Here is a 26,230-nt window from a genome sequence, read left to right on the forward strand (position 1 = left end):
TCTAAGTTTTGTGCCCTGCTAAGGCCTCAGTCTCCCCTTTTGCAATAACCGATAATTCATACTTCACAGGATTTCTTTGTGAATGTAATGAAATAATGTACTTTGAACTTTAAAGTGTTATTATTTTTATTCCACTTGTAGAAGAAGAGTGAAGAAACTAGAGTGGGGGTGGAATTGAGTGCCCAGTGCTCTTGGATGTTACCTCTGGAGTTTCTGCTGAGTCTTCGAGGTGCCCTTCTCCTTTCAGGTAACCTGGATGGGGAGGACCATGCTGCAGAGCCAACAGTGGAGGATGTTTCCCTCCTAAAGTTCATGCTGGGCACCTTCCCAGGGTGTCTGACTGTCCAGCTGATCTTAAAGCGCTGGGCTAACCAGTTGGAGATCTGTGCCCTGGTCCTGAGGGCACAGAAGTTCTACTTCCTGGTGGGCTACAGTGAGACTCTGCTGTCCCACTTTTACAAATGTCCCATCCATCTGCACCTCCAGACTGTGCCCTCCAAGGTCATGTATACATACATCTAAGACAGTCACCTTTTCTGCATCAGGTTCTAGCCTGCGAAGGACAGAACCATGTGGAAAGAAGTGAAGTAGAAATGGGGAAATACATCACCTCACTGTCTCAAGGATTCCTTTTCAAAGCTGCTGTTGAATAAATAGACCTTCCGTGTTGTCTTGTCTCTTGGTTTGTCTTTCCTCCTTAGAGAAGAGAACTAGAGTAGGGTTTCTTTGAGGATGTTCCAAGGCTCCCCAAAAGGTGGCCAGTTGTTTGAGGTTTGGGTAATAGCTACAGTGCACTGAGTCTCTTGTCACGTTACCAGGAACTTTACCTGGAGTTCTTTGTTTTTTCTCAAAGTGGAAGAATCCATTTTTGGTCATTATAAAATAATCAACATTAATTTGTAAAAATTTTAAATAGTTTGGACATGTGTCAAGTCAACCATGAACGTTTCTTGTAATTTTTCCACAGAGAACTACTGTGAACAGTTTCTTTTATTTCCAGATGTACTTTTTCCCTCTAGAAATACCTTAATGGATACTCATTGCTTAATAAATAAGCTTTCAATTGAACACCTACTGTAGGCCACAGATTCTTCTGAGTGCTTGGAATCCATCAATGGACAAAACATTCTGTTCCAAGATCCCTGCCTTCGTGACACTTGTATCCCCATGGAGGTCGGCAGGGAGGGTTAGGCAGCACTGAGGACTCCAAGCAGGTGAGCTCAGTGCAGGAGAGCATTTCAGGAGGTGGCATCTGCAAAAGCTGCATGTGGTGCTGGATGGTGGGGAAGGGCTTGCTGACCAACTTCACTGTGACACTTGACCCTCACCTTGACCATGACCCTGTTCCACTTAACCCTGAACCTCAACCTCACACACCCTAATTCCAACTCTGAACTTGACTTATGACCCTGACTCTGATTCTACCCTAAGCTTTACCCTCATTCTAACAGTAATGCTCTCCCTAATCCTACCCACAACTTGACCTTCACTCAACCTCACTCTTACCTGAGGGTCTCACCCGGACCCTCCCCTGATCATGTCTGACTCTGACACTGATGTTGCCTACATCCCTCACATAACCCTGATTTTCAGTAAGAACTTTACGCTGAAAATATCCTAATGCTATCTGACCCTTACCACGACCCTGATTGTGACCTTATCCTAACTCTAACCCTGAGGCTTGCTTTGACTGTGACCATAATCCTCACCCAGACTCTCATCATGACCTTGACCATAAAACTGACAGTCATCTAAATTTGACCCTAGCCCTGATCTTCCTTTATTGATAAACCAGACTCTGATTTTGACTCCAAAATGCAACCGTCACCCAGACTCTGTTCCTCACACAGATCTGAGCCTACTCTTAACCCTGGTCTTGACCCTGATTCTAACACTCAACAACCCTGGATTGATGTGACTGATTGTCATTCAGGCCCTGAGACACCCTCACACCTTGCTGACAAAACTCAACCTTAACCTGACCCTTGTGACCTTCACTCTGTCACCGACACTTATCCTGGACTTCATGTGAATTTAACCCTCACCCTCTTCTTGATTCTCACCCTAACACTGATCTTGACCCTTCCACTAACAGTGATTTGACTGAACCTCAGCTGGACTTGATTATGTTCCTGACCCTCGTGATCCTGATCCACCGACATACTGATCATGAAACTTCACTTAACCCTGACCTTGACCCTGAACCTTATTCAAATCCTTAACTGACACAGGCCCTTATCCTATCCTCGACTGTGAACCTGATGCACAACCTTGCTTTGATATTCACCCTATAGACTTACCCAGATCTTGACCCTGATCCATTATTTTAATTGAAATATATTTGACATAGAACATTGTATAAATTTAAGGTGTACATGTCGATACATTTATGTATCTTAATACATTATATATCATGGAATGATTGCAACAATTAGCACCTCTATCATATTACATAATTATCCTGTCTTTTTAGTCATTAGAATAATTAAGTTCTAGGTTCCTAGCAAGTTTTTTGATTATAATACAATATTGTTGTCTGTGCTCACTGTTCATCATAAATTTGTACCGTTAGGCAACATCTGCCCTGTCCTCTCCACTCCCCAACCCCTGGTAACCACCATTTTGCTCTGTTTTTGTTAGTTTGGGTTTTTTAGATTACACTTATAAGTGATGTCCTACAGTATTTGTCTTTCTCTGTCTGACTTATTTTAGCATAATTTCCACAAGGTCCACCATGTTGTTGTAAATGGCAGGATGTCCTCTTTTCTCATGGCTGTATAATATTCCATTGTATTTATGTACCACATCTTCTTTATCCATTCACTTACGGGCTATTGTGAACAACGCTGCGGTAAACATAATAGTGCATATCTCTCTTAAAAACCCTGTTTTTATTTCCTTTGTGTGTATACCTAGAAGTGGAATCACACTGCATCATTGTTGGGTCTATTTTTAATTTTTGAGAAGGCTTCATATTGTTTTCCATTGTGGTTGAATCAATGTACATGCATACCAGCATGGAAGAGTTCCCTTTTCTCCAGACCCTAGCCAGCAATTTTTATCTCTTGTCTTCTTGATAATAGGCCTTTTGACAGGTGTGAGTGATATCTCATTGTGGTTTTGATTTGCATTTCCCTGATGATGAGTGATGTGGAGCATCTTTTCATGTGTCTGTTGGCCATTGGGATGTGTTCTTTGGAGAAAGGTCTCGTTCCAACCATTTTTCAGTCAGATTGTTTTTGATTTTGAGTTGTATGAGTTCTTTATATATTTTCCGTAATAACTCCTTATCCAGGGTGCCTGGGTGGCTCAGTCGTTAAGCGTCTGCCTTTGGCTCAGGTCACGATCCCACGGTCCTGGGATCAAGCCCTGCATCAGGCTCCCTGCTCCGTGGGAAGCCTGCTTCTCCCTCTCCCACTCCCTCTTCTCATGTTCCCTCTCTTGCTGTATCTTTCTCTGTCAAATAAATATATAAAATCTTAAAAAAAAAAAAAACCCTCCTTATCCAATGTATGTCTTGCAAAAATTTTCTTCCATTCTGCAGAGTGCTTTTTTGTCTTGTTAATGGTTCCTTTTGCTGTGCAGAAGGTTTTAAGTTTCCTGGAGCCCAATTTGTTCATTTTCACTTTTGTCTTTGGTGCTGGTGGTGTCCTCTTCAAGGAGTCATTGCCAAAAGCAACGTTAAGGAGCTTCTTCCCTACATTTACTTCTAGGAGTTTTATAGTACCAGATCCTTCTGTTTCAGTCTTTAATCTATTTGAGTGAATTTTTGTGACTGGTGGGTCTAATTTCATTGCATGTACTCATCCAGTTTTCCCCACCTCACTTGTTGACAGGCTGTCCTTTCCGCATTGTGTGTTCTTGGCTTCTTTGTTGAATAATTTTTTGACTGTATAAGCAGGGGTTCACTTCGGTGCCTTCTATTCTGTTCCATTGGTCTATGTGTCTATTTTTGTCTGTCTATGCAGTAACGTACTGTTTTTATTCCTGAAGCTTTGTAGTGTAATTTGAAGTCAGGAAGTGTGATATCTCTGGTTTTGTTCTTTTTTCCTCAAGAAGGACATTTTAACAATATAAATTTTTCTGATCCATGAACAGAGTATGTCTTTCCATTTGTTTGTCTTTCCATTTCTTTGATTTCTTTTAACAAAGTCTTATAGTTCACTGTACAGGACTTTCGCATCGTTGGTTAAATTTATTCCTAATATTGTATTGTTTTTGATGCTATTGTTAATGGGGTAGTTTTCTTTATTTCTTTTTCAGATGTTTCATTCTTAGTGTATAGGAACATCAACGATTTCTGTAAGTTGATTCTGTATCCTGCAACTTGACTGACCTCTAACAGCCTTTTAGATTTTCTATAGACCGAATCATATTATCTGTAAACAGTGACAGATTCACTTCTTCCTTCCTGATTTGGATGCCTGTTATTTCTTTGTCCTAATTGCTTTAGCAAGGACTTCTAATACCAAACTGAATAAGAGTTGTGTGTGTGGGCATCCACGTCTTGTTCCTGCTTCTTGACGAAGGGCTTTCAATTTTCACCAGCGAGTATACTGTTAGCCATGGGCTCATAACGTATGGCCTCTAATATATTGAGGTATGTTCCTTTTATACCCGATATGCTGAGGGTTTTTACGAAATAATGTATTTTGTCAAGTGGTTTTTCTGCATCTCTTCAGATGATCATGTGATGTTTTCCTTTTCATTTTATTAATGTGATGGATCACATTTATTGATTTGTGTATGTTTAATGATCCTTGCATTCCAGGGATAAATCCTACTTGCTCGTGATGTATAATCCTTTTTATATGTTCTTGAATTCAGTTTGGTAATATGTTGTTGAGAGTTTTTGCATCTGGATTCATCAGAGATATTGGTCTGTAAGTTTCTTTGCTTGTGGAGTCCTTCTGTGGCTTTGGTATCAGGGCAATGCCAGCCTCGCAAGGTGATTTTGGAAGTATTCCCTCCTCCTCAATGTTTTGGAAGAGTTTGAGAAGAATTGGTGTTCATTCTTCTTTGACTGTCTGGTAGAATCTCTAGTGAAGCTTTCTGGTCCTGAGGGAGGTTTCTGTGTTGGAAGGTTTTTGATTCCTGATTCAATTTCTTTAGTCTCTATTGGTTTGTTCAGATTTTTTATTTCTTCCTGATTCAGTTTGTAGGTTGCTTGTTTCTAGGAATGGATCTGTTTCTTCTAAGTTATCTGAGTTTTTGGCTTGTAATTGTTTAGTCTCACAGTCCAGTTTTTCTGCAGTCTCAGTTGTAATGTCTTTTTCTTTTCTTTTTAAAAAGTATTTTATTTACTTATTTGAGAGAGAGAGAGAGCACAAGCAGGGGGAGGAATGGAAGGAGGGGGAGAGAGACAAGCAGATTCTGTGCTGAGCAGGGAGCCTGATGTGTGGCTTGATCCCATGACCCTTCCCCAATCATAGCAAGTCAGGGTGGGGCAGGCTCATCAACTTCCTTGGATCTGCAACCCCCTTCACGGTCCTGTCCACCTACTTTCTGATGCACAGGTGCATAGAAATCTGGGCGTCCTGGTGTGATGAGCAGAGGCACTTTCGTTTGATTATGAATGTCGAAGGAGTTGTAAATAAAAGGGGAGAGGAAAAAAGGGAAGACTCTTGCGGCCACCATGCTGATGTCACACTTGGCCCTGATCCTGACCCTACACTCATCCTATCCTTGGTTCTGAACATGATCCTTACCTTGGAAATAACCTGACTTTGACCTTCACCCTGTTACTGACCTTGCAGTGTACTCTTAACCTGATTCTGAATCTGGCATTCTCCATGATACTGACCCAGAATTGACCCTTACCTTCACTCTGACTCTAATCTTGACTTTGACCTGGAACCCACTCTCACCCTGAACCTGAACTGGACCCAACTGTCACAGTAATCGGACCCTAACGTTCAAAGTGAGTCATAATTTGACATTCACTCTGACCATTTACCTAAAACTGACCCTGACATTAACCCTGAAGCACTGATTATGACCCTGACCCTGTTCAACCTGATGCTTACTGTCACACTAACCTTGACCTTCGGAGTGACCTTGACCCTCACCCCCACCCTGACCCTGCACCTAACCTCAACAAGATTCTGACCCTAACCCTCACCTCCACGCTGAATTCATCCCTGCACTTGACCCTCACCTTCACTCGTGCATGGGTTTTCTACAGCTGGCATGATGAACTACCATCAACGTAGCGGTTTAAAGTAGCTCAGGTGTATTTGTCACAGTTTTGTAGGCCATAAGTCTAAACTAGGTCTTGCTGAGTTAAAACCAAGGTTTCAGCAGAGCCACATTCCTTTCTAGCAGGAAGGGATTGTGAGCCATGGAATGCAGGAGTCATCCACAAGGTGGAAAAGGCCTAGAAAGGGATTCTCCCCTGGAGCCTCCAGACACAGCCCTGCCCACCCACACTAGACTTCTCGGTGGCCCAGCTGTAAGATAATAAGTTTCGGTTGTATTAGGCCACTAAGTTTGTGGAAATTTGTTCAAACTTCAGTAGAAAACTAATACAGTACTCAACCTCTAGGTTAGGGTTAGGGGTTAAGGGTTAGGGTTAGGGGTTAGCTTGGGTTAATTTATTTGCCTTTTAATAAAAGATGTCAGTGCTTAAATAAGACATCTTTTCTTAGGCCATTTTACAGTGAGGAAGAGTAAGCATGTATCCCAAAACGTTAGGGTGAAGAACCGAAGGTCCCAAAGCAACACCTGAGTCAAAACATCTTGACATGTATGTTTTATCTTTAAAGTTAATAAGAAATGTACTTGCTCTGTTGTTCTTCTCACGGATGGATTTGCTCTCCCTTTCATTCTGGTCTTGGCTCAAATGCCACCTTCTCAGAGGGGCTTCCGAATGGGCCTCTCTGAATACGATGGCCCCCTTAGCCCACACTGTTCTCTTTTTAGCCAGCATTCCTTCCTACTGTTGATCCCTTTATTATATCCCATGCTTTTTACAAGCTCCCAGGTAGAACTAGAGCTATACATTTGCACAGAGTAGATAATAAATATTTATTAATTGAACCAGTTTTACTCTGTAATATGTATGGCTTTCTTGTTCATTAAAAATACCAATGTTTTATCTGTGACTTTTTTACCTTTTTCAGAATGTATTTGGAGAAATCCATTGCTCCATGAATATACATCTGTCAATGCTGTGGCTTTATTATGTCACGGTCATCCTATCCTGAGCTGCCAGGAGTGCTCATGACCCATGTATGAAGCTCAGCTTCAAACATTAGGGGTGAGTTCTGTGAAGGTTCTGGGGGGCACTTGGGGGGCTCTTCCTGCTGCACATCACCATGTCATCTGGGGCCATAAGTGAAGTGAGCACCCACCTCTTTTGCTCTGCTTTTTCCATCTTCCTCTACCCTCTGTCAGCATGTGGGTTTCCCACCAACCGTATCTCCGCAGACAAACTCTGAGTTGGCCTATGGCTTGGGACTCCATTGACCTCACAAAATCTCATTATAACCAGTGTAAGAGGTTTCTGTGACACTGACATGACCTTTGTTCCCAGAATATGCCACATGAAGAGTCCCATGAGAGCCTGGGAGTCCAGAAAATTTAAATGCGTGATTATGGCTCGAGCTAAAGCCACTCAGGGGGATCATGCCAGAGGCCATCTCAGATCTCAGTCTGGCTCCGTCACCAATTTCTAGTACAATTTAGGTGAGTCACTTAATCTGAGCTTCAGACTCATCATTTCTAAAATTAGGAAATGTTTTTAGATTCATTTATTCATTCAAGAACTATGTAATGAACTCCTATTAAGTGCTAGGCAGTCTCCAAGACTGATTCTATCTCAGGAATTCTAACTCCCACCCTCCCCACTCACACTGCTTTCCCCCATTTGACACAATGGCTGTTCCATGGGAATTCCCTAGGGCAACATTGGACTGGCAAGTATATTCAGGGTGTGCCCTCACGCCATTTGATGTGGCTGAGGGGCCATGAGTATCCGAACCGAAACCCAAGGTTTTGGCTTATTTGCCTTGTGCTGTCTTGCTTGCACGAAAACAGCAGTGCCTGGATCAGGCCTTCAGTGCAACAGCTGCAGGATGAGGACCTAGTGAGGACCTTGCCCAGGACACTAGCCCCATGACACCATGAGGGTATTCCTAGTCCCCAGTTAAGTCATGCAGTGCAACAAATGATTATACATCAGGGTGGATGATGCAAAGTACAGTGCACTGAGAACATGACAAAAACGTTTAAATGACAGAATAGTATGTAGGTAAACATACTATATACTATGTAAGTGAAGGGAAAAGTAAACAACGGGGTCAGAAAGAGGAATGGGAGTTTCGAGAAGCAGGCTGGAGGAGTCAGGGGGTGAGGGGTGGCTCATGGAGGAAGTGACCAAGGAGACCCGTCACCGGTTACAACAGGGCAGCATCAGGGTTTGAGCTCTGCTTGACCCACGACCCCCAGGGGCATTGGGGGCATTCTAGCTCCAGAGGATCTACAGGCTGCAAATCAGCCTGAGGCTAGCATCCGTGGTATGTCTTCTTTGCTCCCGGGTGTGGCTCTTTCTCTGCCTCTTGAGGCTGTTGAATCTCATTTTATTTTCCTCTGAAGTGCACTATTTTGTGTGGGTTCAGTACTGTTAGTTGACACAAATTCTTTGTGAAAATAAGTGGAGTATAAATCATACTTGTTTCCAAATTAGATCTAAACATATTCTATAGTCACAGCCTTTTCCCAGGCCCTTGGGTCTTCATCTGCTCGCCAACTCCGAGATTTTTTAAAACATCTTATATTTTTAACAGTTTCAAAGAATTAGTTTGTTTTTTAAAAAGTTCAGCAAAGTCACACTTTTAATAATCTATAGAATGATCTGTGAACATTGAATGAGCAAGGTTTTACAGGATGAGGGAAGAATTGGCTTTGTGGCCGGGTTTGCCCTACTCTTTACTCACTGTTGCCCCCGTGTGGCCGCTCTCCACATAGCACGTGGCAGAATGTGTTCCAACCTGTCAAATTTGAGGGAAAAGTAGATGGAATAGGTTGGTCCCTGGATCCCCTAGCTTCTAAAAACCACCATATAATTTATAAGCCATATTCTAAATCGAGTATATCTTAACTAGATATTAGGGTTAGGTTCAGGGTCAAGGTGCATACATTAATTATGGACAGCTTTATGTATGTCAGTCATACCTCCATAAAGTGTTTTTAAGAATATAGTCACCCAAAGCACTGAGCACCTTTCCTGTCACAGTAAATATGTAACGAAACGTATTTATTGTTTAACCTTAGCTGAGGACCGGGAGCTGGTCCTACAGGTACTTGGCAGGTAACATCTGTGGCCAGCTGCCCATCTCTCCCTGCTGCACCCACATGTAGCTCAGTACATCCTCTTCTCTGCTCAAGGGTAGCCCAGAGAGACCAGGTCAAGGTGTGGCTCCCTCCTGACAGGCATGGCTTCCTTCCGACAGGTAGAGAAGGTGGCCAGCTCACAGACACATGACATCTTCTTTTGGTTACTTGCTATCTTCCTCCACTTTTTGTCACTCTGGTCCTTAAACTTCCACTCCTGTGGGAACCTGGGTTTGCAGGTTTCTGTTGACATTTCAAAGTGTGCAGATCTGTGTTGACTTTGTTCCCTGTCCTTGGGTCAGATATAAAGGCAGGAAAAGTCATCAGACTGCAAAAGCAACAAAAATAAATCTCAAGTGTGCTCTGTGTGCCGTACCTCAGACTTTAAAGAAATGGCAAACTACATACCTCATGTTATACTCATCCAGCTTTAGGGAGTCAGAAAAGCATGCAAAATAAAATTGTACGGAAAGAAATCTCTTTTGTAGCGACCCCCCCCCCCCGCCCTGTCATTTCCTGTCTGGCCAATGCCCAGTCACACTGACACGTGTAGCCATGCAAGGGCACAACTGGGATCAACCTCCTGGAGCATTCCTGGTCCCCCTGCCCCTGCTCTGGCCAACCCTGCACACCCCAGTCCTCCTGAGCATCCCCTGTAGTGACACTGCTGTGATAATCCTCCTGGAGCATCCCGGTCCCCTGCCCCTGCTCTGGCCAACCCTGCACACCCCAGTCCTCCTGAGCGTCCTCTGTAGTGGCACTTGTCACTCCATGTTGTCATTTGTTGTCTCTCGTTCTGTCCTTTCTGCTACAAGTAGATCTCTCTCACAGCTGCCTGGCTGGATGACAGGTAAGTAATTGGTTTCGGGATCTTTTGTCCTGGAACCGTAGGCATCCTTCAAAACCCTGATGGGCAGGGTGAGTCTCTGTCCCTCTGTGTGCGCCCAGCCGTGGTGGAGCATAGGGCCCAGGACAAGGGATTTGAGAATCTTCCCAGACGAAGTTTGTTCTATGAAGGTGGATTCCTTCTGATGTCATTAGGTAACCACATAATGTGGCCGTCACTGTGAGACAGAAAGCACGCTACTGTATTGTGTTCTACTCGCATACCGTGGCTAACAAAGAGTCAACACACGCTCACACTCACACGTTCACACTTACACCTCCATTTCTGAGCATCAGTACCATGTAAACTACAGTGAATTCACACTGGGCAGCAGACATGTAGATGTGCCATTAAAGGTATAAATAGAGGAGGATGGATATGCAGTTCTGGCTAAAACAATGGAAGTCCTTGCCTGTGGGGGTAAAGAAATTAGATTTTACCCAGAAGGTGCTACGTTCTAGTCAAAGGAGTGACATGATTATATTACCTTTTAGAACAGGGATTGGCACAGACTCTTCTGTAAAGTCTTCTGTAAAGATTTTCTGTTAGACGTTGCGATCCACATGGTCTCTCTGACGATGATTCCACTCTTGCACTGTGGCTTGAAAGCAGCCACAGACCTTCCATAGCTCATGTTCCAGCCACACTTAATTTACAGAATACAGGGGGAGGTCACATTGGCCCATGGGTGGTAGTTTCCCACACCCCAGATTTGCAACCTGATGGACGGTGGGGGAGAGGGCTCTTATTCTGAAATGGCAACGTGGGCGTACACTGGGATCTATCCTGCCTGACCCGGCCCCTAAACTTGAAAGGAAAGATGATAGCGAGACTGACCAATAATTAAGGCCTAGGAACTCCCCCGCATTTATCTGAATGCCGCGAGCTTCCCATGAGATGTTGGTTGAAGTACATGTAGGTATGGTTTTGCGGAATATGTCCCCATTGCGTGGAGGGTACATCTTGCGGGGTATATACCACGCAGACGGTCATCTTGTTCAGGCCAAGACCATGAGCACATTTACGGTTCTTGGGAGTCAGTGGAGGACCTAGCATGCGTGGGCTTCAGGACGAGTTCGATTCAGCCCTCAGCAATGTTATTGAGCCCCTGGCTTCCTGGGCCCTCTGTGGGGCTGGCACTGGCCTCGCCTAGGCCACTTCTGCAGTCCTGATGGAAAAGCCCCCGGCCTGGGTGGTCCACCCCATGCTATGCTCTGCAGGCCGAGATCCGAGTTTCCTGCCACCTCACTGGCTGGGACCAGGTCACATGTCCATGGATAAGCCAATCCCTGGAGCCAGGGAGGGGGCCGTGGAGACTGGTACAGGTTGTTAGTTCCTCTGTTGTAACGACTTTTCTAATTGCTATGGTGGCAACATCTTCTGTGATGCATCTGTTGATAAAATGAGTGTTGATTTCTGGTAGTGAGTGGGTCCAAGGTGCTGGCTTAGTACCTAGCACCTCAGTCCCGGCACCTCAGTTCTACTCTACTATTCTGCAGACACAATGGCTGAGAATGAGCAAAGCTGATGGAAACTAGTCTGGAATGCACAAGGTAAGGGTGTGTGTGTGCGGGGGGTATGGGGATTGGGGATAATAGCTCTGGCCAACCTGTATCTCCAATTTACCTAGGTTCAAGAAGGTGCGAGGAATCCGTGGTGTTTCACCGTCAGTAATTTTGCAGATGAAGAATATGCCTTTTGTATGGAGTATGACAAGACTTGTTCAAAGTATTTTCCAGTTGGTACAGAAGTTGGGGAGAGCGGCGGCACCCTCTATCTGCTAGGATATGCGCAAGAGGCTGAGTGCTCTCAAGAAGGTGTCTGGCTTTCGCAGGGCTCACTGTGAGCCTGCACACAGGACCGACGAGGACAGTTAAAGGTTTTGTTCTAAGGGTGGCGTATTGGAAGAATGTGGCGCACCTCGTAATCCTGGGAAGAAGACAGATCTGGAGTCCACTGTGGAGTGACTTCGTGAGAGTGGTGGTGATCTGCAGCATCTGGCTAACGAGATGTCTGTCTTTTATTAAGTTATGGGTGTAGTTTCTGTGCCTTTGTCCTCACGGCTGGGATTTCCAAGGAGTGGGATTTTTTTACATCACTGTAACAGTTGTTCCCCCGGGGGTGGGCAAGTCCTGTTCGGCTGCTGAGAAGTGTGCCTCTAGCGGTTGGAGTGTGTATTACAAGTCTATAGGTAAATCGTGGGGTGGTTACAGTGGTTGGCAGGCTATTGTTATTGACGATTTTTATGGGTGGATTCCATAGGATGAGATGTTAGATCTTAAGGATAGGGGTCCTCATTAAGTGCCCATAAAGAGTGCTTTTTCTGAGTTTAATAGTAGATATATTTTTATTAGTTCTAATAGCCCTCCTTGTTCTTGGAATTCCAATGAGCAGTGCATTACTATGTTGTCTGCATTGTATCCGTGTGTTGATGAGGATTTGGGGAGAGTGGGAAATGTTGGCAATGCCCTCCACATATTGTCCACTGGAACATCCAAATAATAAAATTTTATTTCTGACAACAAAATAGGAAGTATCCTCCTGTGATTCTTAGTTTAAACCAGGGGAGGGGGCCCTCTTTTGGTACTGGTAATGAGTACCATAGTCCTTCCTAGGGAACATTATCAGATTCTGTCGGGAACTTGGTCTTTGTTGTTGTGGAAGAATCAGGAGTCGACAAATTATTTGTCTCCTTTTTCATTTTCTATGGACATTTCCACAATATTTGGTTTCACACCTCTACCACTGTGAAATCACCCCAAATTTGCCACCAGCTCACCCTTCTATGGAGAGGGCATGTTTGAACCAAGAAAAAAAAAAACAAAAACAAAAACAAATAGCATCTGGGTGACTGGGAAACTCTAGGGTCAGAATGCTGTTGGTAGGCAGTTACTGTGACCCTAAAATCTGAACAAGCTCCTGACACCCAGACTAAATAGATTTCAGATTTAGAAACTTCAGATAGGGGCGCCTGGGTGGCTCAGTCGTTAAGCGTCTGCCTTCAGCTCAGGTCTTGATCCCAGGGTCCTGGGATCGAGCCCCATATCGGGCTCCCTGCTCTGCGGGAAGCCTGTTTCTCCCTCTCCCACTCCCCCTGCTTGTGTTCCCTCTCTCGCTGTGTCTCTCTCTGTCAAATAAATAAATAAAATCTTTAAAAAAAAAAAAAAAAAGAAACTTCAGATAGAAATTTTGTGTCCATGATGACAACTGAAGAACATGTGTAATCCCTAAACCTAACGCTAACCCCTAACTTTAACCCTAAAACCTAACGTGACCCTAAACACCAAACTGGAACCCTGAATCCCAAACCTGAAATTGAACCCCACACCAGAACTCTGAACCAAGTCCTGAATCCAAACCCTGAACCATGAACCCAAACCCTGAACCCGAACTCTGAGTCATGAGCCCTGAACCCAAACCCCAAATTTGACCTTGAACTTTATCCCCTAAGCCCTAAGTCTTAAACCCTAAATCATAAGCCTAAAGCCCTAAACTCTAACTCTAACCAGTACCCTCACCCTCACCCAAAACCCTCACCCTCACCCTGATCCTAAACCCAAACCCTGATCTAGAACCCTGCCCTAAACTTGACCCTGAACCCAGACCCAAACCCTTAACCATACTTTGTTTATGCATTAGCCACTGATGGACATTTGCATGGTTTCTACCTTTTGATTATTGTGAACATTGTTCAGGTTGCGGGCTAGGGTTAGGGTCCTGGGTGAGGGTCAGGACCAGGCTTGAGATGAAGTTTGTGTCAGAATCATGTTCAGTCAGGGGCAGGGTCATGTTCAGTGGCACTGTTTGGGTAAGGGAGTGTTGTCCTTCCATATTGTTTCCAATTAATTGTTCCTTAGCTAATTTTGGAGAAGTTGGGGGGATATTGGGCTCCATTCAGCTTGAATTTTCAGAATTTAATGGCTTTCGCGGGACCCCGGAGCGAGCAGGTGCTTCCACTGACCGCTGAGCTCACCTTGTCCTGCACTGCGTCCCCCGCCTGCAGAGGGCGCACGACCCCGGCTCCCGCCCGGAGCCCGGCCTGCGCAGCCGCTGGGACAGGAGCCGGACCTCGGAACCTGATGTCCGCGCTGACAGGAGCCGGGCCTCCTCAGGACCCACTGCGGAGGATGTGGGGCGGCGTCCACAAGGGCAGGAGCCCGGCCTCCTCAGGACTCGCTGTGGAAGCTTCGGGAGGACATGGGTCCGCGTCCATACCCACAGGACCCGCTGCGGAGGCTTGTAGAGGACACGGGGCGGCGTCCACGCTGACAGGAGCCCGGCCTCCTCAGGACCCGCTGTGGAGGATGTGGGGCGGCGTCCACAAGGGCAGGAGCCCAGCTTCCTCAGGACCCGCGGTGGGAGGAGAAGGTGAGGAGAAGCCGTCTGAGGGGGTCCGCGCTCACGGGACCCCGCGGAGGAAGGGCGGGTGCACAGACCGGGGCGTTTCCGGGGCTTCGTGGGCGGTGCTGCGCGCGGGGCTGTCGGGCCTCCGCTCTCGGGCCTCGGACCTGCCCCGGCGGCCCACGCGCACGTGTTTATGCGCGCCCGGATTCGGTTCCGGGGGCTCCTCCGGCAGTCTGTGGTCGGGGGCGGCCTCCCGCCGCGGTGCTCGTGCTCCCCCGGCCTCGGCCCTGCGGGGTCCTCCCCGCGTCCACACCCGCTTCAGGGCTGTTGGTTCGGGGTCTGTGAAGACCCGGCTGGAAGTTGGGCAGCGACGGCGCGGACTGTGTAGACGGCTTTGGGCAGAGTAGACATTTTCACAGTGTCCGCTCTTTCGTGAGCTCAGAGTGTCTCCCCATCTCCGTGTGTCTCCCTCGTTGCCGGTCATCAGGGTGTCAGAGAACAGGTCCGTCACCTCCTTGGTGAAATGGATTCCAGGATATAGTGTTCTTTCTGATGCAGGTGGAAATGCATTGTTCTCTGTACTTCTTTTTCTGATAGTTTGTTATGAGCACATAGAAATGCAACTGATTTTTGTATGTTGGTTTCGTTTCTTGCAAATTTATCGAATTTATTAGTTCTGTTAATCCTAAACTAAAACTGCCAGTTATTTTACCAGCAAAATGGGTTTATTTGGGAATAGCAGAGACTTGCAATCCAGGACAAGCAAGCTACGGCCACATCACAGGCAAGTGCAAGAAAGAAAAGAGAGAGGGCGCCTTGGGGGCTCTGTCGGTTGGGCGACTGCCTTCGGCTCAGGTCTTGATCCTGGAGGCCCAGGATCGAGTCCTGCATCGGGCTCCCTGCTCGGCGGGGGGTCTGCTTCTCCCTTCCCCACTCCCCCTACTTGTGTTCCTGCTCTCTCTCTCTTTCTGTGTGTCAAATAAATAAATCTTTAAAAAAAAATAAAAATAGGGCGCTGGGTGACTCAGTTGGTTAAGCGACTGCCTTCGGCTCAGGTCGTGATCCTGGAGTCCCGGGATCGAGTCCCGCATCGGGCTCCCTGCTCAGCGGGGGGTCTGCTTCTCCTTCTGACCCTCCTCCCTCTCGTCCTCTCTGTCTCTCATTCTCTCTCTCAAATAAATAAATAAAATCTTAAAAAAAAGAAAAAGAAAGGAGAGAAACATTATTTCTTGGGAAGGTGGGGGAAGTTGGGAGGGTTGTTTTGAAGGAAAGTCCACTGGAGAAAAGCAGGGCTTCAGGTGATGGAGGGTTGTCACCTGCTGAGCTGCAGGGGTGGTGGGTTTCTTGGAGGAGGTGAAACCTGCATCTTCCCCTCTGGGGCCTGTGACTGGTGAGTCTCTCCTGTGGAGGGTTCTAATGTTGGGTCTGTAACTGACAGTTGTTCCTGTAACCGACCCTGAGTGGCAGGCTCCCCCCTCCAGCCTCCCCTTCTGGCGTCCCCAGTCCACTTTCCTGAGGCTTCCCTTCATGCATTTTCACAGTTCTAACCAGTTTTTGGTGGAGCACTGTGGAAAATTGGAATTCCAGATTCTACTGCTTCTACTGCACCCAAGAGACAGGGGGCACCGACCTAATCCTCCCACGAGTCTCTTGCCACCATGTGGCCTCCTACAAGGGCGAGTGGCTGCTCCATGATGGGTGAACTGGATCTGGGAGGGCTTGGCCTCCATCCTGGAGTTTGATGTCATCTCTGCTTCTGTGACCTGGTGCTGACATGGCTGTTTGGAAGAGTAGTTGACTCTGTAGAGATTTCAAAGTGTGGTAAACCTGTCACAGCAGCACAAATACACTTGATCTCCACACTCAGACCCCCCAGCTGTCGTCTCCTTACTACATTTATCACTTCACACGGAGTGATTCAGTGCGTTTTACCCCAAACAGGGACACTCTCCTGCAGAAGCACCACGTAACCCTAAATGAGGAAATCATCTCCTTTTCCACATTATAACCCAGACCACAGACCCACTTCAGCTGTCGCCACCTGCCCCACTGTTTGAAATGTCTTTCTCCATTCGGATTCAGTTTTCTTTTTCTGGAGCTGCTCCTGAGACCTGCTATTTGCACAACCCTGATGGATTGGAATAGTACAGATGGCTCTAATCTGAGTGGTATTTTCTGTCTGGCTTCTGTCACTTGGGCTGTTTTCAGTGTCCATCCATGTTGTGACATGCATCAGTCCCTCATTCATTTTTTCACTGTGACTAAACATAAATAACATTTACCACCTAAAACATTTTAGGTACACAGTTCTCTGGCCTTAGCTGAGTTCCCACGGTTGTACATCATTCTCCAGAACTTTTTCATTCTCCCCGAGGGAGACTCTGTATGCATTAAACACCCAACTCCCCATGATTTCTCTGGAGAAGGGTCTATCCAAGTCCTTTGTCCATTTTAAAAATTGGGTTGTCTTTTTGTTGAGGAGTTGTAAAAGCTCTTTATATATTCTGGACAACAGACTCTTACTAGATACATAAGGTACAGATATTTCCTTCCTTCTGGGGGCAGTCTTTTCATATTCAGGTTAGTAACTTCTTCTTTTTTTTAAGATTTTATTTATTTATTTGAGAGAGAGAGAGAATGAGAGACAGAGAGCACGAGAAGGAAGAGGGCAGAGGGAGAAGCAGACCCCCTGCTGAGCAGGGAGCCCGATGCGGGACTTGATCCCAAGACTCTAGGATCATGACCTGAGCCGAAGGCAGTCGCTTAACCAACTGAGCCACCCAGGCGCCCCTAGGTTAGTAACTTCTGATGTACCAAGATTTTAAAATTATTTTAACATTTGTTTTAATAGCGAGGGAGAGAGTGTGCGAGCGGTCGGGGGCAGAGGGAGAGGGAGAGAGACTCTCAAGCAGGCCCTACACTCAGCGTGGAGCCTGACATGGGGCTTGATCTCATGACCCTGAGATCATGATCTGAACCAAAATTAAGAGTCAGATGCTTAACTTACTGAGCCACCTGGACGCCCTGAAAATATTTTTAATTTGGGGGATATGATTTTATCTATTCTTTCTTTCCTTTCTTATGCTTTGGTGTCAGATCTAAAAACATTGCTAAATCCAAGGTTATGAAGATTTAGCCCCATTTATTTCTCGTAATTTTACCTCTTCCATTTAAGCCTTTACTGATTTTGAGCTAATGTTTCTATGTGGTATGAGGTAAGGGTCCAGTATCGTTCCTCTGCACATGGATAACCAGTTGTCTCCCAATGTAATGTTGTCGACCCTTGTCAAAATTCAGTGGACCATAGATGAAGGGGTTTATTTCGGCTCTCAGTTCAATCCCACTGATCTGTATGCATACCTTGTTTTAAAAAAATTATTTTATTTATTGAAAAAAATTTTAATTTAAACTCAGTTAATTAACATACAATGCATTCTCTGTTTCAGGGTGTATGCATACCTTTACGACAATAGCACAACGTTTGACTTATTGTTGGCTTTGTATTAAGATTTGAACATTGGAAGTATGACCTTTCACCTTTGAACTTCTTTTTCAAGATTGTTCTGGCTATCTTGTGGTCCTTTGAAATTCCATATGACTGTTAGGATTAGCTTGTGCAATTCTTCCCAAAGGCCTTTGTGAATTTCCTTCGGAACACATTGAATTTCCACATCGCATTGTGTACTATTGCCATCTTATCAATAGTATGTCTTTTCATCACCGTGGGGTGTCCTCAGAGTTATTCAAGTTTCCCTTTCTTTCAGCAATGTTTTGTAACTTCCGGTGGACAGGACTTGCACCTTGATTATATCTATCCGTAAGTATTTGGTCAATGTTGATGTTCCCTAAAATGGAATTGTTTTCTTGAATTCCTTTTTGGATGATTCATTGCTAGTGTATACAAATAAGAGAGATTTTTGTGTATTGATATTTTGCTCTGTAACTTTGCTGAATTAGGTAACTGGCGGTAATGATTTTTTGTTGATTCTTTTAAGAAGCTCTCTGTATAAGATGATGTCATCTCTGGTCTCCAAATAGATCTAGTTCTACTCTTTCCTTTCACATATGGACGCCTTATTTCTTGCCTTATTGTTTTGGGTAGAACTTTCAGTACAAGACTGGGCAATGAGTGAAAGCCAGAATGATGGACTTGTTTGTGAGTTCAGAGTAGAGCTGTTAGTCCTCAAAATTGAGCATGATGTTTGATTAGGGTTAGGGTTAGGGGTTAGGGTTAAGGGTTAGAGGTTAGGATTAGGGTCTCCCTGTCCTCTGCTGTATAGAGACCATTCTCGTCCGGTAACCAGATTGATCGTTTCAGAACATAACCTTTGAGCCTCTCTGCGATCCGCTCCCCACCTGTCTGTCCTCTCCAGCCTCACCTCTCCCACCGCAGCCCCCCTCTGTGGGCCACCAAGCTGTTTGGTTTTCCCACATGTGCCTTGGGCCTGACACCAATCCTTTACATTCTCTGTGCCCTCTGCCAGGAGCACTCTTCTCTCCCCTTGCATCATGTCTGGCTTGTTCTCCCATTGGCTGGGCCTCTACTTGCCCCCTGGTGACCTGACTCATGTCTGCTGGGTGTGTGTGCTCGTCCCCAATTTAAATGTAGTACCTGCCTTCCCTGTGTGAGCGATTTACTAACCTGCGAGGTATGGGGGCAGGCACAGGGAAGTAGTCTTAGTGCCTGCGTAAAAAAATCAGTCTCAGGGCGCTTGGGTGGCTCAGTCATTAAGCGTCTGCCTTCGGCTCAGGTCGTGATCCCAGGGGCCTGGGATCAAGTCCCATGTCAGGCTCCCTGCTCAACGGGGAGCCTGCTTCTCCCTCTCCCACTCTCCCTCCTTGTGTTTCCTCTCTAGCTGTCTCTTTCTCTGTCAAAAAAAAGTCTTTAAATAAATCAGTCTCAGGGGGCTCACAACCCTTGCTGACAATGGGGGAGCTGCTGTCCCCATAGTGAGGGGCAGGTAGTCCCCTCAAAGGGGGACCAGCCATGTGAGGAAGTTGGACAAGACTTCCAACTTCTTGGGGCCGGGGAGATGTAGACCTGGAACCAGAAGCTATACCCTTGGATTCAAAGCTGGGGTCTAAGCAAGCCCCCTTTTCTTCCAGGGGTCATCTTTCCCCTTCCCTCTCCACAGGCTGAACCTGATTCCTGATCTGGGGAGTTCGAGGGTGACCCCTCCTAGGAACACCAGTGGTTTACTGATGGACCTTGTCATCCAGAGGCCCAGTAGCCTTCAAGGGAGGACCCTATAGGGGGTGGAGACAGCTCTGTTGGGGACCAGCGACAGCCCACTCAAAGTAAAGTGGGGCAGCTGGCCGGCCCTGCTGATTCTACCCAGTCTGTAGGACATAGAAACACAGGCTGTGCCCAAAGGTGCTCAACTCATGGCAGGTGGGGACAGAACCTGCAGGGGGGCAGCTAGGGGAGGGCACCTGCAGGGTTTGCCCAGGAGCTCAGCACAGGGGGAGTGTTCCTGGCTCCAGCATGCTGACTGTGCGGCTGCATGGGTTTCCAGCCTCCCAAGCCTCAGGCTCCCCTTTGTAAGATGGGGCACTGATGGCCCCCATCTCTGGGAGCAGAAGGTAGGGAGGCCCTGCCGGCAGATTCACTCAGGACAGGTCAGGAGGTGGCTGTTGCTTAAAGCAGCCCAGGGCCTGTCCCCATGAAGAAGGTGCACACGTCCATGACCCCCAGCTCTGGGGTCCTGCTGCCAGCCTCTGGCAGTGACCCTCTTCCTGCCCTGTCCCCTGCCCCTGTGGATACGGGGTCATCCTGGAGCTGTTCCTGCAGAATCACTTCATGGTGGACACAGGGTCATCTACTATGTCTTCACCGACCAGCTGGTTGCTGTGTCCCGTGTGCCCCTCCAGGAGCACTGAAGGGTGGTGGTTCTTGAGGTCCGCGGTGCCCCACACTGGCAGGATGTGTCCATGCAGCACATGGCGATCATGAGCTGCTTCTATGAGGAGTGCTTCCTCTATGAGGTGGATGACATGGTGTGCGGGGATGTGGACATGAAGTTCTGTGACCACGTGGGCGTGGAGATCCTGTCCCCCCTCTTTGGCACCCTGCACCCCGGTTTCTACTGGGTGGCCCATGAGGACTTAAGCTATGAGCGCTGGTCCCAGTCCCAGGCCCACATCCCCAAGGACCAGGGTGACTTCTACTACATGGGGGCCTTTTTTGGGGGGTTGTGGCGGAGGTTCACCGACTGACCTCAGCCTGTCACCAGGTGATGGTGGTCAACTGGGCCAGTGGGATTGAGGCCATGTGGTACGATAAGAGCCACCTGAACAGGTACCTGCTGGACCACAAGCCCACCAAGGTGCTGTCCCTGGAGGACCTGCGGGACCCACAGCTATTGGGCTGGCCCTGGAGGACCTGGGTGCAGCTGCTGGGCTGGCTCCGGGTCATGAAGAAGCTGAGATTTGGGCCGTGCCCAAGAATCACCAGGACACCTGGAACTCATGAGGGGCTGTCCCCGTCTCCAGCAGGGGGTGCTGACTTCAGCGGAGCCATCAGAGCAGGTTCCTACTTCTGTCCCCTCGAGGGACACTGTGGAGCCTGCACTGGCGTGTCCAGTGCCCCAGCCGCACCTGCTCACAGGAGGCCTGCCTGGGGATACAACGTCCTCTCTTTGCGTTCACTACATTTTTTTCACTTCTGGGTCATTTGCAGCTGTGAACGGCTCCAGTTTTATGTCAGAAGTTTTTCTGTGTCAATGCTGAGCAACCATTTTTAAAAAGAACAATTGAGGGAAAAGGTTTTCTCCCTGGTTCTAAACAGACACCGCCTGGTGGGGCTGGGAGCAGCCCTGTAGCAGCCGTGGAGCCAGAACAGGTCCTGGCTGGGTCTTCCCTCCCAGTCCTTGCACCTTGCCATGGCCATGGGGCTTCAGGGTCAGGGGTGCACCGAGCCACCTCTCAGAACCCCGGTGACCTCACTGCCAGAGGCCTTGGCCGTGACCGCTAGCTCAGCCTCCAGGAGCATGGCGCCCTCTGGGTTATTTCCATTTCCTGCCGTGGATTTATTTTTTATTCATTAATTTTATTTAATTTTTTAAATTTAAATTCATTAGCCAACATATAGTACATCAGTAGATTTTGATGTAGTGTTCAGTGATTCATTAGTTGCCTATAACACCCAGTTCTCATCACAACACGTGCCCTCCTTAATACCCGTCACCCAGTTACCCCATCCCCCCACCCTCCTCCCTTCTGTAACCCTCAGTTTGTTTACCGGAGTCCAGAGTCTCTCATGGTTTGTCTCCCTCTCTGATTTCTTCCTGTTCAGTTTTCCCTCCCTTCCCCTGTAGTCCTCTGTGCTATTCCTGACATTCCACATAGGAGTGAATCTATATGATAATTGTCTTTCTCTGATTTATTTATTTCACTTAGCATAATCCCCTCCCGTTCCATCTATGTCAATGTAAATGGTAGGTATTCATCCTTTCTGACAGCTGAGGAATATTCTATTGTACATATATACCACATCTTCTTTATCCATTCTTCTATTGAAGGGCATCTCAGCTCCTTCCACAGTTTGGCTATTGTGGACATTGCTGCTATGAACATTGAGGGGCAGGTTCCCCTTCTTTTCACTACATCTGTATCTTTGGGGTAAATACCCAGTAGTGCAATTGCTGGTGGTAGGGTAGTTCTATTTGTAACGTCTTGAAGAAACTCCATACTGTTTTTCAGAGTGGCTGTACCAGCTTGCATTCCCACCAACAGGGTAAGAGGGTTCCCCTTTCTCCACATCCTCACCAACATTTGTTGTTTCCTGCCTTGTTGATTTTTGCCATTCTGAGTGGTGTAAGGTGGTATCTCAATGTGGTTTTATTTTCTTTTTCCCTGATGGCTAGTGATGTGGAGCATTTTTTCATGTGTCTGTTAGCCATTTGTGTGTCTTTGGAGAAGTGTCTGTTCATGTGTTCTGCCCATTTCTTGATTGGATTATTTGTTTTTTGGGTGTTGAGTTTGAGAAGTTCTTTATAGATCTTGGATGCCAGCCCTTTATCTGTAATGTCATTTGCAAATATCTTCTCCCATTCCATGGCTTGACTTTTAGTTTTGTTGACTGTTTCCTTTGCTGTGCAGAAGATTTTTATCTTGATGAAGTCCCAAAGGTTCATTTTTGCTTTTGTTACCCTTGCCTTTGGAGATGTGTCTAGCAAGAAGTTGCTGTGGCTGAGGTCGAAGAGGTTACTGCCCGTGTTCTCTTCTAGGATTTTGATGGATTCCTGTGTCACATTGAGGTCTTTCATCCAATTTGAGTTTACCTTTGTATATGGTGTAAGAGAATGGTCCAGTTTCATTCTTCTGCATGTGGCTGTCTAATTTTCCCAGCACCATTTATTGAAGAGACTGTCGTTTTTCCATTGGGTATTCTTTCCTGCTTTGTGGAAGATTAGTTGACCATAGAGTTGAGGGTCCATTTCTGGGGTCTCTATTCTGTTCCATTGATCTGTGTGTCTGTTTTGTGCCAGTACCATACTGTCTTGATGATGACAGCTTTGCAATACAGCTTGAGGTCACCTGCTTTTGTTTTATTTTTATTATTTTAGTGAATTTTAAATTAACGTATAATGTATTATTTCTTTCAGGGGTACAGGTCTTTGATTCATCGGTCTTATACAATTCACAGTGCTCACCATAGCACATACCCTCCCCAGTATCCATCACCCAGTCACCCCACGCCTCCCAACCCCCTCGACTCCAGCAACCCTCAGTTTGTTTCCTGAGATTAAGAATCTCTTATGGTTTGTCTCTCTCTCTGGTTTCGTCTTGTTTCATTCTTGCCTCCCTTCGCCTATGATCCTCTGTCTTGTTCCTCAAATTCCTCATATCACTGAGATCATAGGATAATTGTCTTTCTCTGAGTGACTTATTTTGTTTAACATAATACACTGTAGTTCCATCCACATCGTTGCAAATGGCAAGATTTCATTTTTTGATAGTTGCATAATATTCTCTGTATACATATATACACACACCACATCTTCTTTATCCATTCATCTGTTGATGGACATTTAGACTCTTTCCATAGTTTGGCTATTGTGGACATTGCTGCTATAAACATTGGGGTGCACGTGCTCCTTCGGATCACTACATTTGTATCTTTGGGGTAAATACCCAGTGGTGCAATTGCTGGATCATATAGTAGCTCTATTTTCAACTTTTTGAGGAACCTCCCTAGTGTTTTCCAGAGTGGCATCTGCCTTCGTTTTAAATGGCATTTATGCTGGTGTTTGTGAAATGTGGGCACTCACTCAGTTTGGATGCATTTGCCGTTGGGATTCCTCAGTGCCCACAGATGGTTTGTGCACTCTCTTTGGACCATCTGCCTGCACTGTGTCTTAGCAAGCATTTAGTGATGCCACTGTGAGCTGAGACACCCAACAAGGCGCAGAGCATGAGTGCGAGAACTAAGATACAGGATCCCTGCTCTTGGGCCTTCCTGGGACTTTCGATGGCCCTGTCCTCCTGACTCACTACTTTCCTATTGTGTAATAGACATACAACTGATACCATTAAGCACGTTTCAGGGTACAATTCAGTGGCAATAAGTATGTTCACTCTTTTGCACCTGCCACCTCCATCCACTGCCACAACTTTGTCATCCTCCCAAACTGAACCTCTACCCAGGAGACACTAACCCCCCATTTCCCCTCCCAGCCCCGGCACCCAGCAGCTCCTTCCACCTCTATGAATCGGAGTGCTCTCTGTCCCTCACAAGTGGGGTCCTCCCGTATTGATCCTTTAGGGACTGGCTTATTTCACATAGCCCAATGGCCTCAAGGTCTGTCCCTGTGAGCCTGGACCTGACCCACTTTCCCCCCAAAGGAGTGTCTCAGCCCTCTCCTGTCTAAGCCAAGCCTCCTCAGTCCCTTCTGCTCCCCTCACCTTCCTCCTCCGCCTGAAGATGATCCCAGCCAATCTGCAGCTTTGAAGACCTATTCAGTCCAGATGCCAGGCACATACCCCGGGGACCTCGGGCCTCACCTACCCCATCTGTCCACGTCAGGTCCCTGCCCACCCCCCACCAGCTGGCCACCTGCTCATCCCACAGGTGTCCCCATCTCAGGAGAGGGAAACACCAAGTCCAGACCCTTGGAGTCCTCTGTGACTTTTTGCTTTCTACCAACTCTCCCAGTAGTGAAGTGGCTATGTACTGAAGTGGACATTCATTGTCCAAAACATTAAAGGCATATGTGAGTCTCTGCTGCCTAGGCAATGGATAACAGTTGGGGCAGATAGAAACCAAGCAGAATCACTGGAAGAAAGGCTGAGGAATGAGGAGCTTTAGAGAAGAAGGGCCTGGAAGCTCTGACTACCCGTACCTGACCTTCAGATGCCCCTCAGTGACTCCTGTGCCTCTGGTGTCTTCCTGGAACCCTGACCTGGCTGTTTTCACACAGCTAATCCAGCGGTACCCTCAGTTTCTGGGAGGGGGATTTGCTGGAATCTGCAGTGTGTCCTACTGCCCCACCGGGATCACTTTCTGAAGGCACATTGTCTGGGACCCAAGACTGTGGGTCTGTGGCCTGGAGGGATTCTGAGCAGAGCTGGTGGGATGGGAAGGCTGCAAGGCACAGAGGTAGGTTTCCAGAAAGCCAGCTGGGGTCCCCGGCATCCTACTGTTTTTGATTCAGAGCCCTGAGATCTTTAAAATGCCAGCAATGTTACAGCATGGGCCAGAAAAGCAAATTTCCCTGTGCACCCAACACCACATGAACTATTGGCCATTTCTTGTCACTTGAGCTGAGTACAAAGGATTGGGAGTCAGGACTTGGTGGGAGGGCCCTGGACCAGACTTTGTATTTGGGGGACAAAGGCCATCCAGACAAGCTTGTGCTGAGCCTAAGGAGAGGGTCTGTGTGGAGACCCCAGCTGCTGTCCAATGATGCCCCCTCAGCCCGACCCAGTGCACCAGCTGCTGGGGGAGTACCTGCCCCCTCCTCTCTGCCTGAGGGCTCTCTCCTGCACCAGGTGCCTCCTCTCCTGCCAGCCACTGCCAGCCTGCAGCCTGGGAGGGTGGCTACCCCGAGTTCCTCCAGCTGCTGGGGGAGTACCTGCCCCCTCCTCTCTGCCTGAGGGCTCTCTCCTGCACCAGGTGCCTCCTCTCCTGCCAGCCACTGCCAGCCTGCAGCCTGGGAGGGTGGATACCCCGAGTTCCTCCAGCTGTTGGGGGAGCGCCTGCCCCCTCCTCTCTGCCTGAGGGCTCTCTCCTGCACCAGGTGCCTCCTCTCCTGGCATCCACAGGCAGCCTACAGGCTGGGAGGATGGATACCTGCACGACCTCCAGCCCTAGGGACAGGGCCAGTGAGGGTGGGATGTGGTCTCCCAGTAGGCCTGAGCGCCAGGTCCCCACGGTGTTCACTCTCCTCCTGCAGGCTCACTGTGCCATGTCCTCCCTCAGGCTTCCTAGGCTCAAGTCCTCCTCTGCTCGCTGACCATCCTTGGCCCAGGCTCCACACGTTGGGACTGGGAGCAGGTCATCTGGACCTTCTGGACTCTCACTTCCGTGCCCGTGACACGGACACAGGTTGGCCTCACAGAATGCTTGGAGGAGACCCAGTGCAGGAAGATGCAGGCAGCTGCAGGGGAGATGCCAAGTGACCCCAGAGGGAGCGCCCAGGCTTTGCACAATGCACCGGGCTCACA

The 26,230-nt window shown here is 47.4% G+C and overlaps 1 long non-coding RNA gene and 1 pseudogene across 1 annotated transcript; both read left to right on the forward strand.

Annotated features, from left to right (window-relative positions):
* Positions 1-7,125: 7,125 nt before the first annotated feature.
* Positions 7,126-12,661, forward strand: LOC135362198 (uncharacterized). Its single transcript, XR_010406673.1, has 3 exons — positions 7,126-7,258; positions 11,719-11,772; positions 11,850-12,661. It is a non-coding gene; the product is annotated as an uncharacterized LOC135362198 (long non-coding RNA).
* A 7,657-nt stretch (positions 12,662-20,318) lies between these two features.
* On the forward strand, positions 20,319-20,931 carry LOC135362164 (histo-blood group ABO system transferase 2-like; annotated as a pseudogene).
* Positions 20,932-26,230: the final 5,299 nt, after the last annotated feature.

This window comes from Mirounga angustirostris, unplaced genomic scaffold (assembly GCF_029215605.1).
Source record: "Mirounga angustirostris isolate CCGP_5_RB_7025 unplaced genomic scaffold, mMirAng1.0.hap1 SCAF_12, whole genome shotgun sequence".
Lineage (NCBI taxonomy): Eukaryota > Metazoa > Chordata > Mammalia > Carnivora > Phocidae > Mirounga > Mirounga angustirostris.